Source organism: Carcharhinus amblyrhynchos, chromosome 14 (genome assembly GCF_965287045.1).
Source record: "Carcharhinus amblyrhynchos chromosome 14, sCarAmb.v2.hapA, whole genome shotgun sequence".
Taxonomy (NCBI): domain Eukaryota; kingdom Metazoa; phylum Chordata; class Chondrichthyes; order Carcharhiniformes; family Carcharhinidae; genus Carcharhinus; species Carcharhinus amblyrhynchos.
In genome coordinates, this window is record NC_137337.1 from 40,955,575 (window position 1) to 40,971,398 (window position 15,824).

A 15,824-nucleotide genomic window follows, 5' to 3' on the forward strand; every position below is an offset into this window, starting at 1 on the left:
TCATCCCTTGGAACGTGTATGTTTTTGTAAACAATTTCCCTCGGGAAACTGTAATTTCATCAAGCACAGAGCACGGTAGCACGGTAGTTAGCACTGCTGCCTCACAGCGTCAGGAACCCAGGTTCAATTCCTGGCTTGGATCATGTCTGCACATTCTCCCTGTGCCTGCGTGGGTTTCCTCCAGGTCCTCTGGTTTCCTCCCACAGTCCGAATGACGTGCTGGTTAGGTGCACTGGCCATTCTAAATGCTCCCTCAGTGTACCCGGACTATGGCGGCCAGGGAATTTTCACAGTAACTTCATTGCAGTGTTAATGTAAACCTACTTGTGACACTAATATACAACTTTAAAAGAAACAAAGACCAGTTTAATCAGGAATTGCCCTTTTTACACAGCCCAGGAATTTCTGAGACTTCTCTGATGGGGGTGGTAGACACTGGGCCAACATGCCAATGCAGATGAAGTGGAAAGTGAGTGTTCCTCACCTCCTACTTCATTTTCCTCGTGTATTATTCAACGGCACAAGATGATAGCTTTTTCCAAATAATCACCACAATTTACCAGGAATTAAAGTCTCCATGGGGATTTATGGAGAGGGCCAAAGATAAAAAAGTTGGTTACATTTTTACATTTAAGGTCTCCCCCCAACAACAGATGGATTAGAGGTAATTGGCTCCTTGATCTCCACCTCAATCGAAGGTCAAAGGCACAAGAGTAGGCCGAAGAGGCTTGCAGCAGCTGTTATCCTGCCTTTCTGCAGTGCTAGGCCCAGCCACTTGTACGCCCGTTTTGTAATGAGACTAAAGTAAATGAGCCCAATGCAGGTTTTGTGATACGCTAGCTTGAGATGGCAGCCAAGCACTCACTTTGACAAATGCACTGTTTCAAAGCTGCAGTAAACCTAATTCAGCATCACTGCACACTGCCTTTGAAGCAGCTGCAGTGTGGGAGAGACTGCAAAGTAGGTCTGGAAAAAGATGCATTGGTTTCTGTTGAGGTTCATTCTGAGTACTTGCATGACGCTGGACTCTGCATTCTATGAGCTGTACCCAGGGGTGCACACCAAAGTAAAGATAAGTACGATGGTTGGGCACTGGGGAGAGTTATAGAACAAAGAGATCTAGGGGTACAGGTTCATAGCTCCTTGAAAGCGAAGTCACATGTGAACAGGGTGATGAAGAAGGCATTCGGCGTGCTTGGTTTCATTGGTCAGAACACTAAATACAGGAGTTGGGACATCTTGTTGAAGTTGTACAAGACATTAGTAAGGCCACACCGGGAAAACTGTGTACAGAAAGCATATTATTAGACCAGAAAGAGTGCAATAAAGATTTGCTAAGACGCTATTGGGACTTGAAGGTTTGAGTTATAAGGAGAGGCTGGATAGACTAGTATTTTTCTCCCTGGAGCATAGGAGGCTTAGGGGTGATCTTATAGAAGTCTACAAAATAATGAGGGGCACAGATAGGGTAGATAGTCAACTTCTTTTCCAAAGGATAGGGGAGTCTAGAACTAGCAGAAGTATGGTTAAGGTGTAAGGGGAGAGATACAAAAGGGTCCAGAGGAGCAATTTTTTCACTCAGAGGGTGGTGAGTGTCTGGAGCGAGCTGCCAGAGGCAGTAGTAGTGGCAGGTACAATTTTGTCTTTTAAAAAGCACTTGGACAGTTACATGGGTAAGATTGGTACACAGGGATATGGGCCAAATGCAGGCAATTGGGACTAGCTTAGTAGTAAAAACTGGATGGCATGGACAAGTTAGGTCGAAAGGCCTGTTTCCGTGCTGTAAACCTCTATAACTCTCTGACTAGGGGATTTTCACAGTAACTTCACTGCAGTGTTAAGGTAAGTCTACTTGTGACACTCATAAATAAATTACTATTGGAGGATAACCAAATCAGTGAAAGATGTTCCTTGGTCTGCCTGAAGATTTTTGGTCATCCAGTGCAAAGAGTTGTCCATGGCCAAGTGTTACAGAGTGGAACATTCCAAGGTCCATGACTATGTGCTGAGGAAGCACTAAGCTTGAGGCAGCCTCCGCAAAGGCACAATAGGGAAAGTTTACAATCTAAGGCCTTCCAGCCAAAATAACAGAGAGGCTGGTAACTATGTAAAACCTCTTGGGCTGCATACTTGACATTGAATGTATAAAGTAAATACAAGGTGCATTTCAATTGTATTGAGACAGATCAGAGTGCAACATGCTGCGCAGGGAAAAGCTGAATTTTACTGCACTTTCTATGATATCCAATTTGTTATCCAAGTAGTTTGCAAAGAAGTCCCCCCTTCATACCTTGTTAAAAGTTAAAGAAAATGTCTGCATTTTGATTGATTGACGATTGAGGAATGTGGCCCAGATCTTGCAGTTTCCTGATAGTCAAAGAACAGATATATGCCAGAAGATGTTCCACAGAACCCCTCAGAAATCCCAACCCATTGACTCCAAAGAAAGCTTGGGTAGTTTGAACTTCCAATGGACAATTCTCCTCTTCCCACGGATGCTCCAAAAAGTCTCGAACGCTGGGTTAGATTCGGAAACTTTATTCAATTTTGACGCATTAGTTGAATAGTTATCCAGGAAATGTTAGACAGAAAAGCCTGACCAAACCCCACCACCTGGTTCCTCCCAGACCTCCTGACTCCCCCAACCAGACAAGACTAGCCCCACTACCAAACTACCCCCCACTGATGCTACAACTGCCCCCAACCCAACCTGACTCGCCCTGATCCAACCTGACCAGTCCCAAGACCTGACAATCTCTCCCGACCTGACCCAAATATGCCCCAAGCCATCAACCATCACCCACCTGCCACCCTACCCACATGCCACCTGACACAACTAACACCCTACATAAGACCTCAGGATAGGAGCAGAATGAGGTTTTCAGCCCATTGAGTTTGTTCCACCATTCAATAATGGCTGACATAATTCTCATCCCCATTCTCCCACCTTCTCCCTCTAATCTTTGGTCCCCTTATTGATCAAGAACCTATCCATCTCTATCATTAAGACACTCATTGACCTGGCCTCTACAGCCTTCTGTGGCAATGAATTCCACAGATTCACCATCCTCTGGCTGAAGAAATTCCTCCTCATCTCAGTTTTAAAGGAGTGTCCCTTCACTGAGGTTGTGCCCTCAAGTTCTCGTCTCTTCCACTAGTGAAAACACCATCTCCATGTCCACTCTATCTAGGCCTCTCACCCTACTTGTCACCCTACCAACTCATCACTTGCCACCATGCCATCCTAGCCATCTGCTACCCTACTGCGTCACCACCTCAACCTACTACCTTCCATAAATGTGGCAACCATCAAAAAAAATTAATATTCTTTTCCTTGGGACTTCAGCCCTTACCCTGCCTGGACTCTACTCTTGGGGCCACATTCACCCATGTAGAGGGCTAATATGCTATTCATCGTATTGGTCTTTATTGATATGCCAATTAAGCCTAAGGAGGGCACATCCTGGCATTGTGTCACAGCCCCTGAATTGCCACTTTGCTATCATTTGCTTTGTAGGGGTGGCACAGTGGTTAGCACTGCTGCCTCACAACGCCAGGGACACAGGTTCAACTCCAGCCTCAGGTGACTGTGTGGAGTTTGCATGTTCTTCCCATGCCTGCATGGGTTTCCTCCAGGTGTTCCGGTCTCCTCCTGCAGTCCAAAGATGTGTGGGTTATGTGGATTGCTAAGCTAAATTGGCCCTTAGTCAGGGTACATGGGGTTATTGGGATAGAGCCTGGCTGCAATTGTTGTCAGTGCAGGCTCGATGGGCCTCCTTCTGCACTATAGGGATTCTATGATTCTAAATGGAGGCTCTAACCTTTCCTACAGCAAAGAGAAACCTCCTGGATTAGGTGGGGATCCAGCACAAGCATTTTGCCCTCATTTTGTGAGGAGGCTCTGAGGGTCTCCTGTCAAGGGTATGGTTCAATACTGGCAGGATCCCCAGGAATTGCAAATTGTTTGTTTCTAAGGCGTCATTAAGAAACAATATAAGAATGACGTACTTCTGTCAGCATTGTCTACATATGGTGTAAATGAGTTACTGAACAATTAGTTAATATCAGTATTAATATGTGGCTGTGTCATTTTTGCTTGTAGTTAATATTTTATCCATCAATAAATTTTAGCCTGCGTACAATGCTCAGGCAAAAAAATTATTTTTCATTTTTGGAGGTTTTGTTTTTACACATATCATCACAGAACTAGGGAGAAAGTCCTTTGGAGGATAGTGGAAGGATTCCCGAGCTGATAATCGTCTCATTGAACCTAGTTCTGAATGCTCCTTCCGTGACCAACAAGTCCTGACGTTGAGCTTGAACCCAGGGCTTCTGGCTCAGAGGGAGGGATACTACCCACTGCAACACAGGACTTCCTACTTTTGGAGGTAACAAGACATTTTAGGCATCCCATTTGTTCAGTGAGCTGTGTGTCACAGCTGGGAGTCAATCCATACATGGTAATCAATAAACACAGAGGCTTTCATTCACAATGCAGTGTCTCTGTTTATGAAACCTGTGTTTTAGCTGTAAAATATCAATACAAATGTTGAGGGAAACATCCAAGCTGGATCAGGGTTAGTTGCTGCGTTGGACTTGCCTATTGGATGATTCATACTGTTAATCCAAAATGACATCCTGAAAGTGCTTAGAGCAGTAATGTTACAACTTAATATTTACATCTCCAATTTTACACTGCAGTCAGAATATTAATTATGCATTCCCAGATTTATTACAAGCCATTAAAAGGCTTTGACACAGGATCATTTAAAAGTAAAGACTATTTTTAAAAAATCCCAAATCAATCATATAAATGTACCAACAAGTTAGCATAAGCTGGAAGACTATCAAACACGACTGCACAGCAATAAAGACTAAACTATCTGTGTAATAGTGGTTATATTTGCATTGTTGGTTTGATTGAGGTTCTCATGTAAACTTTTAATTTTTATTACAGTCCGCTCCCAATCCAGCATGTGTTTCTCCCTACCCTACCTCCTTGTCTCATATTCCAGCATTTATCCCTCCTCTTCCCACTTGGACTGACTTTGGAGTCTGATCCCAAGACATTTTCCTCTTACACAAGGAAAATATTCTACCACTAAGTACTCCCGGGCCTTCAATTCTATTTGACTAGAACCACCTCTTTCTCCCAATTATCTAAGTTTGCCAACTTAAAACCACTGGAATATTCCAGCATTAATCTTAAAAGAACAAACTGAACAGCCAAATATAATAATTTTGTGATGCTAAATTGCTCTATTAGGTTAATTTTACAAATATTTCTTGATATACTTCTTAGCACTCCTTCGATAGCTCAGCTGGTAGAGCAGAGGGGGGACTGTAGAGTTTTCAAAGGTATCCTTAGGTTGCTGGTTCAATTCCAGCTCGAAGGAATTCAATTTTTGGCAGCACAGTGGCCCTGTGGTTAGCACTGCTGCCTCGCTGTGCCAGGGACCTGGGTTCAATTCCGGCTTTGAGTGACAGGGTGGAGTTTGCATGTTCTCCCCATGTCTGTGTGGGTTTCCTCTGGGTCCTCCAGTTTCCAGCCACGCTCCAAAGATGTGCAAGTTAGACAGATTGGCCATGTTAAATTGCCCCTTAGTGTCCCAGATGTGTCAATTAGGGGGATTAGTGGCATAAACAAGTGGGGTAATGAGGATAGCGCCTCGATAAGATGCTGTTTAGATGGGTCATACAGACTTGATGGGCCAAGTGGCCTCCTTCCGCACTGTACGAATTCTATGATTCTATGATATGCATGGACAATATAGAGTCAGTCAATTTAGTGTTGAATATGATGCGAGGTTTTGGGCAGTCACCCTAAATAGTGACTGAGAAAGGATTGAAGTTGGTGACAAGGTACAGAGCTTTCGGTGACAATGGTTTTGATCTTCTCAGTGTTTAGCTGGAAACAGCTGCAGTTGATCCAGGACTGGATATCAGACAAGCAAGCTGTCTGTACCAAAGCAATGGAAGTACAAAGTGAGCAAATGGGAAGTTTGAGCTGAACGCTGTGGGTGTGCATGTTGGGAGCTGAATCCACATCTGCAGAAGTTGTAACATAAGCGTAAAAGCATTAAGGGAAATAAATTGAGGAAAGAGTGAATAAAAAACTACCAGCAATAAACTCAACAAAAAAAAGGAAAAGGATCAAAAAGCAAGAAAAGGGATACAATAAATGGGGAAATTCTGTGTGGGTTTCCTCCGTGTACTCTGGTTTCTTCCCACAGTCTAAAGATGTGTGGGTTAGGTTGATTAACTAGGCTAAGTTGACCCTAGTTTTAGGAGGATTATCAGGGTAAATATGTGGGGTTACGGGGATAAGGTGGGATTGTGGTTGGTGCAGGTTCAATGGGCTGAATGGCCTCCTTCTGTACTGTAGGGATTCTATGATTCTATGAAATTAAGCAAGGCGACAAAATGTAGTAAATGTGGTGATGTACATGCACTGTCACAAAAGACCAGATGTGGATGTGCCAGCGTTGGACTGGGGTAAACACAGTAAAAAGTCTGACAGCACCAGGTTTATTTGATAGTAAATTCGCTAGCTTTCGGGTTAGCCCCTTCGTCAGGTGAATGGAGAGTTCTGGCCTCAGACAGAGCTTTATATGCTCTGTCTGAGGCCATTCACCTAACGAAGGGGCTAACCCGAAAGCTAGTGAATTTACTAACAAATAAATCGGTTGGACTGAAACCTGGTGTTGTCAGACTTTTTACAAAAGACCAGTGCAGAAGTTTAAGGCCCAAGGAATTAAGGGAATGTTTTAAGAACCATGTGGACAAGAGTCAGCCATTCAGTTCCTTGTCATTCAGTTTGATTATGGTTTATCACTATCTTAACCCATCTACTTATCTTGGTTACATAAGCCTTAATAATATTGCCTAATAGAAGCCTATCAATCTCAGTTTTGAAATTCTCCATTCATCTAGTTTCAACAGCTTCCTTTTTGGAGGGGGGAGAGGTAGCTTGAAGTTCAGGTGGGTGGAGGGTGGGGGGGAGGGGTGGAGGCTGGAGGCTGGTTTGAAAGTATTCCAGACTTTCTTTGTGAGAAGGAGTGCTTTCTAGCATGACCCCTGAACAGGCTAGAACCATCACTATCCACCTGAAGAAACAGTCTGTCTATTTGCTTAACAGTTTACCTACACAATGAAATCCTTTAATCATAGGATCCTACACTGCAGAAGGAGGCCATTCAACCCATCAAATCTGCACTGACCATGATCCCATCCAAGCCCTGTCTCCATTACCTCATGCATTGATTCTAGCTAATCACCCTGACACTAAGGGCAATTTAGCATGGCCAATCCACCTAACCCACACATCTTTGGACTTTGGGAGGAAACTGGAGCACCCGGAGGAAACCCACGCAGACAGGGGGAGAATGTGCAAACTCCACACGGACAGTGACCTAAGCCGGGTATCGAACCAGGGTCCCTGGTGCTATGAGCAGCAGTGCTAACCACTGTGCCATTGTGCCGCCTCATCTTAAACACCTCAATTAGATCCACCTCTTAATCTTCTGCAGTCAAGTGAACACAAGCCTAATCTATCCAACCTACCCCAATAATTTAGCAATTTTAACTTATGTATCTTTCTGGTGAATTTGCCCTGCACTCTCTCTATGGCCAGTATATCCTTCCTGAGGTGGGGCAGCAGAACTGAATGCAGTATTTCAGATGGCATCTCACCAGAACATAATACTGCTGGAACATAAGTTTTACTGCTCTGTATTCCAGTCCTCTAAGAGAAAGACCAACATTCCATTAGTCTTTTTAATTATCTTTTGTATCTGTCCATCAGCTTTTATTGGTTTTTGCACTTGGAATCCTAAATCTCAGCACTCATTTCCATTCCTTGGCACCTCCTTATTTAGAAAATACCCTTATCTGTCTTTCTTAGGTCCAAAGTGGATGACCTCATACTTTTCCACATTAAACTGCCACAATTTTTGCCCACTCACCTCATCTATCAATGTCGTTTTTGCAACTTCCTGCTCTTATCTGCACGATTTACTGTGTCACATTACTTAGTCTTGTAAGCAAACTTAGAAGTACAGCTCTCCATTCCTTCATCCAAGCCCTTTCTAAGAAGGGCAGCAAATTGGATTAAAAACTTGTCGGAATGGAGGAAATAGAGAGGATGAATTAAAGAGGAGATTCTCAGTGATTGGAAGTGGGTTGTTTTATCTAGTAGGGGTCTGTCCTACACCAACTTCTGTTTACCGTGTACATTAATTAATTGGTTACGGAGTGAGAGGGAATCTAGAGATGCAGGACGCACTAAAATGGGAGTCACACTAAATAGTACCTTGGAGCAAAGTTGTGAAGCAGATGGAGGAACTGGTAACAACTCAATGTCAGTAAAGTGGGGTTAATACGTTTTTAGTTGCAGAAAGTAACAATTCTACTTTGAACAGAGAAAGCTTCATAAAACGGAATATTCAGGTTCACAATATAGTAAAAGAACAGCTCAAATCAATAAGACCATAAAAAAGTTAATACAACACTATAACAGGTTATAAAAAGTTGAGATGTGGTAGTAAACCTAAATTAATATTTGTAAACCAAAAGAGAAAATGTTGGAAAATCTCAGCAGTGCTGGCAGCATCTGTAAGGAGAGAAAAGAGCTGATGTTTCAAGTCCAGATGATTTTTTGTCGAAGTAGAATTGTTACTTTCTTCAAATGTATTAACCCCACTTTACTGACATTGAATTTAATATTTATAAAGTCACCATTGGCAGGGCTTTTTTTTTAATTTTTTCATGGAGTATAGATGTCACTAGCAAGGTCAATATTTATTGCCCATCCTTAATTGCTTCATTGCAAGCCCACTTGTGACACTAAAATATTTATAGGATCTTGAGAAAAGGTGGTGGTGAGCTTCTTTGGGCTCCACATTGTCGAAGGATGTTCAGGTGACTGAGATGGTACAGCACAGATTCATTCAGGATGCTGCTTGGTGTGAGGAAATTTAAATCTGATTACAGGCTACAAAAATGGGAACTATCTTCATTGGAATACAGGACATTTTTGAGGCCTTTGAAAAGGGTTGTTAAAAGCATAAAGGGACAGAGTTGATTGAAATAGACTTTTTCAGCAACTGAGGGTTTTAGAACGAAAGGACTTTGATGTGAAAATAAATAGCAGAGATTTAGAAGAGACAGCAAGAGAAACTTATTTTTTGCACGGAAGGTTGTGGGGCTGCATGTGGAATGTGCTTCAGTTAGTAACTGGAGCAGAGTTCATGGTCAGCAATTTCCTCGGAGCTGCTCCCATTCCACCACTGCAGTCCATCAGAAGGTGCAGCAGAAATGCTGATCAGGCAGATGAATACAGCTTCTGCCGCACTTCCAATAGAGTTACAGCAGAAAAGTGGGTGCATAAAATTAGACAAAATTTACATCATAGAATCAGACCATTCAGCCCAATTGCTTTCTGGTGGTGATTATGTTCCAAACAAGACTCCTGCTAGCTTAATTCATTGAAACCTAAAAGCACATACTTTTTTTTAGAAACCTTACAGTGCAGGAGAAGGCCATTTGGCCCTTCGAGCCTGCACCAACAACAATTCCACCAGGTCCTATCCCCATAACCCCACATATTTACCCCACCAATCCCTCTAATCTACATTAAGGGGAAACTTAGCATGGCCAATGCATCTATCCTACACATCTTTGGACTTTGGGAAGAAACTGGAGCACCTGGCCATGGGGAGAACATGCAAACGCCACACAGTGACCCAAGCTGGGAATCAAACCAAGGTCGCTGGAGCTGTGAGGCAGCAGTGTTATCCTCAGTGCCATCTTCTTCCTTTCTCCTTCAGCTACTTATCTAGCAAACCTGGCTCATGTCAATATTAAGTCAGATGGATGACTGGCAGAAATGGAAATAAAGAGTTATGGAAACTAGGCAGGTACATGGACGGTTGTGCTGTGCTGTAAATTCTCTGTCATTAAGATAGTTAAGTATCATTGTAAAATGTACCTTCACAAGTTCACCAAGTGAAAAGTTACACACACCATGTAAACATAAGCAGCAACTCCACAATGGGGTGTAGAATGTCATGCAAGAGGAAACCCAATAGATGGTTACAATAGACAGTAGCTGAGAAGAAAACACCAAGCATTGCCCAGATTTATCCCTGATCAGTATAGAATTAGTTGTTGTCAACCACAATTGGCTTCCTTGCCAGGACAAACTAAACTAGGGATCCTGACCACTATCCAACAACCTTTGCTGGAAGTGTGCATGTGCAAATATTGATTTGTATTTATGTAATGTTCCACAAAAGAAGGGTTAGACTTGAGCTTAAGTTTATTTATTAGCATCACAAGTAGACTTACATTAACACTGCAATGAAGTTACTGTGAAAATCTCCTAGTCGCCACACTCCGGCACCTGAGGGAGAAATTAGCATGGCCAATGCGCCTAACCAGCACGTCTTTCGGGAGGAAACTGGAGCACCCGAAGGAAACCCATGCAGATATGGAAAGAATGTGCAGGCTCCATACAGACAGTAATCCAAGCCAGGAATTGAACCCAGGTCCCTGTTAGCATTGCTGTAATGCAGCAGTGCTAACCACTGTGCAACTTCACATTGTTCATACATTTGTGTAATTAATAAGGGTTAAATGATCAAATTGTACTGTCAATAAGCTCAGTGATGAAAAGTCTTAATTTGTACCTGTTAATGGGATTTTATGAATTTTGGGATTTGTTGTTAAGTCTAAAAGCTGGCATATAGCTTTAAGAAAAATTGAACTTTGGGTCAGAAAGTTGGTTGGAGCACCTGGTGTTCCAGGACCTCCTGTCAAAAAGATACAAATTATAGGTAGCACTTAGAAGGGACAACAGGGTTGTGAAGTTAATTATTTCAAGGAAGGTGGTCTGAGCAGGTGTACCAAGGTCTCCCATTTTGGTACAAATTATAGTTAGCAGTTAGGAAAGAGAGTGAGAGAAATTGAGAGTGAGAGATCCCAGTTGGGAAGTATATAGCTTCAGCAGTTAGGGTGGACTGGGAAATTAAAGTCTTAAAGCTGCAAAGGGATTTGTATGTGTGTTAGAAGTTAATATCTGAAGAGTGCCATGAGTCAAGAGACCAGGTTCTAAGAACCAAGGAGAGAACATTCTAGAAGTCCCAGGATCGACAGGAAAGACGGACCGACATACACTGAACTTGTATATCATGCCATGTCTCAAATAGTGAAATGTTAAATATCAATCTTTATTGCCAAACAAATGTTTTTAGTTTGCATTCTAAAGTAGTAAGTTTATTTGTTTGTCACAAGCAGGCTTACATTAACACTGCAATGAAGTTACTATGAAAATCCCCTAGTCACCACACTCCAGCGCTTGTTCGGGTACACTGAGGGAGAATTTAGCATGGCCAGTGCACCTAACCAGCACCTCTTTTGGACTGTGGGAGGAAACTGGAGCACCCAGAGGAGACCCATGGAGACATGGGAAGAACATGCAGACCCCACACAGACAGTGACCTAAGCCGGAAATCGAACCCAGGTCCCTAGAGTTGTGAGGCAACAGTGCCTACCATTGCACTAACCCAGCTTAATCCTCAACAGGAATTTTCTTACTGTGGGGTTTGGTATAGAATCCAAATCCCTAGTGGAGCTTCTCTAAAGCTATTGCAGGGGATTGAGTCAGACATCTAGTAGAAAATAAAATAATTTGGGATAGGATTCAAGACAAAGGTCATTAGACAGATTTTTTTCTGAAAAATTTGGAAAGAAGGAAGTTTCCAGAGCACAGAAATATAATAATCGCAATAACAGCCTGCAATGGTGGAACAGAGAAAATGGGGATAAACAGCGATCAAGCATCAGAGGAGTCGAAGCTGCTGTCTAGATGTATAATATAACTAGAGCTAATTACCAAAATAGGATAGATAATGCAAGACCAATCATGGGGATCTTGAAATTAACTCACTGGGGTAGAAGAAGGCAGGAAAGTTGCGTGGGAAGCAGTTGACAGGTATACAGGTGAAATACAAGTCACAGAACACCTGAAGCTCATGACGGGCATATATCAAAGTCAAAGTTTATTTATTAGTCACAAGAAAGGATTACATTAACACTGCAATGAAATTACTGTGAAATTCCCCTAGTCGCCACATTCCAGCGCCTGTTCGGATCAATGCATCTAAACCAGTACATCTTCAGACTGTGGGAGGAAACCGGAGCACCTGGAGGAAACCCACGCAGACACAGGGAGAACATGCAAACTCCATACAGTGACCCAAGATATCGAACCCAGGTCCCTGGCACTGTGAGGCAGCAGTGCTAACCACTGTGCCACCCGATGGGGATATTCGAGAAGAAATAATTGATTGGATCAATCTTCAAGATGATGAATGTATGACAGTAGAAGGTGCCAAACAGGGACACAAGCAGGCAATATTCTGCAGAGGAAAGGAGTGACTTTGTAATTAGTCAGATATGACGTAGAAGGACCGGCTTGTAGGTGAACAGATGCTGCAAAATGTGCATCAATGGACTCAGCCTGAAGGTTGATGGAGTTCATGTCTGAGCTGTGGATCAGAAATGGCTTGATTGTGATGTGGTTGAATAAAATGTTAACATAAAATTACTGAATGGTTACAGGAGGATGCCATTTGGCCCATCATGTCTTTGCCAGGTCTTAACAAAAGCAACTCAGCTAGTCTCACTCCCCTACCCTTTCCCTGTGATGGAAAATACCTTCTGATTGTTGGTGGAATTTCAATTGTTAGAAAAGATAGCATGGTTTAAAGACAGTCCAACAAGTTAGCTGGATGTGTTCTAAAATTTAAATCTTATATCTGAAAAATGGTTTTGCAATGATTGCAATATTAACGCAATCAATGCAGAGCCAGATTAAATAATTATTATCCTGAAATGGAAAGGTAATAAGACTTCTGTATTCTATTTCCTAGTTTTGAAATTATGAGGAGTTAAAATTGAAACTGTTTAGCTCATCCATTTTCAAATTTAAGCTGGTTTGTCCTTGACAGCTTGAAGTAGCTGCGTTTATAACCATGTCCTTTAGTTCTTTTCTCAAAGTTACTCATGAATAACATTTCCACATCTACCACTCCAATTTCTTGCATCACAAAGAATAACTTGCGACACTAACCATAATTCATGAGTGGCTGAATGGATATGAACGGTGCAGAAAATGAAGAAATTATATATATATATGTTTTTTAAACCGCCAACATTCCTGGGCATTCAAATTAAAATAGTATGTGTTATTCATGACTTTTGTCAAAGAAAATCTTTGAAATGAAGTGCAGCAAGAACTATAAGCAACATCAACCATCTAAATTCCTTCTTAAGCATAAAGGCTATTTTGACAAGAGGATAAACTCTCCCAGAAAGCTGCCAGGAGCACTTGCATCATTTATAACTGGAAGATAAAATCAGAGCAACAAAAGTAAATTGTAACTGCATCTCAACCATCTAGGAAAAATGATAGCAGAATTAAATGCAAAATTATGTGTACCCTTTGTGGGCTAATAATGCAATTGAAAATGCTGTAATCAATGGATATTCAAAAATGTCACAAGAATTGTGGAACTGTGTCCAGAAATTATAAACTGAGTGCTGTCAACTCCAATAGCAACTTTTTTTTATTATATAGCATAAAATTAAGAAGTGTAAGTTTCTATTTCAAATATTCAGTTGCTCAATCATTGAGTACATTGATAAACTTTAGGAAGGGGTGGGGACGAAGGGGAAGAAAGGGAAATTTGGTCTATTGAAATATTAGTAGCCTGCAGTGAATGGAGTTAGGGCATTTCCTGGGGTGATATGTTCTTTGGGTTGTTATTTCATTTGACACATGTGTTAGAGCCAGCAGGACAATATTGCTAGTAAGCATAACACACAATATACATTATACACACACACACACATATATATATATATGCACACTGCAAAGATACAGCTGTCACATTGAATACACTACACACAGCTCAACGCTTCGGAATTTTGAAACTATTTTTTTAAATCCCAAATTACAGCACAAATCCGCCGTACATTATCTTTAATGGGAAGAAAACGCCAATGTTGCATTTAAGAATTTGCAGCTGTCAATAAAAAAAACATAATGTTCGCCCCCCTCTTCTGTGGAACAGACAACACTGTTTGTTCTTGCCTCATATTTAGCTCCATCAGCAATACAACCGCCGATTACAACCTTCCCATTCTTCCCACAAAAGCATCCAGCAGATTTATGCAGCTAACGGGTTTGTATGTTTCCCCTTCCGCCACCCCCCCCCCCCCCCCGCAACCCCCTTGCTGGGCAATGTAACAACCTCCAAGGAGACATGCAGTGGGGGAAATAAAACCAAAGGCAACTCACCTGTCTCCAGAAGGGACTCGTCCCAATCTCACTCACATTCTTTATTTGTTTTTTGCTGCAAGTCCCTTTCGCAGGCGTTTTTTTTGTGAGTGTGCTGTTTGTCTTCGTTGCTGTACGTTGCTGGTAATGTTCAGCCCTCGTCACTGGATCCTCCAGGACGCCGTGTGTTTGGATGGAGCAGTGCAGGCTTAGCTCCGACACTGGCAAGCAGCAGAGCTAGAGACTCTGTGCAAACCTCACCTCTTCATTTACAAAACTCACCTTTAACATTGACACAGAATGGCATAATCCCACTGTCATAAAGCAACCAATTGCACAGGAACTTGAGAATGATAGCAACATCCCCACATATAAAATTTCAACTGTTTTATTTTTTTTAAGTATAAGCTCCCCCCTTCCAGTTTCATCCCCACTGTGCAGGAAGAGGCCATTAAGCCCATTGAGCCTGCACAATCCCACCCAGGCCCTATCCCTGTAACCCCACATATTTACCTCACTAACCCTCCCCCCCAAACTAAGAGCAGGATTTTCCAGCCATGCTTGCACTGAAACTGGAAAATTGCACCCAAGGTCATTGGACCTTTCCATGGTCTGCCCCTCCCCCACCATGATGCTCATGGCAGGCAGAATGGAAAAATTTGTCCCTAAGGGTCAATGTAACATGGCCAATCAACCTAACCCGCACGTCTTTGGAATGTGGGAGGAAACCGAAGCACCCAGAGGAAACTCACGCAGACACGGGGAGAACGTGCAAACTCCACACAGGCAGTGAACTGAGGCCGGAATCGAACCTGAGTCCCTGGTGAGCTGTGCTGACCACCGTGTCACCATGCTGAGAGAATGTGGAATTTTCTGCAGAGATTCTCAGGATCTTGCAACCTGATTTTGGAGTTAAACTTCAGAGGAATGGCATAAACAGCATTGTGATTTGTGTGGTGGGGGGGAGCTGGGAGGAGGAATTGGGTTTCCATTCACGGGGGCACTGGCATCAGCACTGGGGAAAAGGGGAGCTGTAACATTGGGATGGCTTTCACCTGAACCAGGCCGGCAGGGGAAACAGTGTCTTGGTAAATCGAAAGTCATGGGCCAGAAACTTACCACCATTCACCCTGGCAGGATTTTCCCATCCCACCACAGTAAACAGAGATTTGGCTAGCCAAACATCCAACCTCACTGCAGCAGGAGTGTAGCCTGAACAGCTGGTAAGTTGGCATGGTAGGACTGAAGAGAAGGCTTTAAACTAAATATTGAGGAATGATTTGGAAAGCTACAGAGAAACAACAAGACAGTAGTGCAAGGTAATGATGTAGGTAATAATAACCACAGTGTGACAGGAAGGGACAGGACAACAGCAAGAACGGTCAAAGTATGGAAAAAATGGTAAAAACACAGAATTTAAGGCTTTTTAATCTGAATACACACAGCATTCATACCAAGAGGAGCAAATTGATAGGCCAAGTAG

General features: G+C 42.5%; 1 protein-coding gene and 1 non-coding gene across 5 annotated transcripts in view; one reads left to right on the plus strand and one right to left on the minus strand.

Moving 5' to 3' along the window:
* LOC145352631 (uncharacterized) overlaps window positions 1-15,824 on the minus strand; it is a 142,751-nt gene that overhangs the window by 96,256 nt on the left and 30,671 nt on the right. The window contains exon 1 of one of the 4 annotated variants that reach the window (XM_080202770.1): window positions 14,363-14,477. The exons of the other annotated variants lie outside the window; for them this stretch is intronic. The gene's annotated coding sequence lies outside the window, so the exon portion shown is untranslated. Of the gene's footprint in view, window positions 1-14,362; window positions 14,478-15,824 lie in introns of those variants that run through there. 4 annotated transcript variants of the gene reach the window in all.
* Window positions 5,307-5,396, plus strand: trnay-gua (transfer RNA tyrosine (anticodon GUA)). Its single transcript is given in 2 exon segments — window positions 5,307-5,347; window positions 5,361-5,396. It is a non-coding gene; the product is annotated as a tRNA-Tyr (tRNA).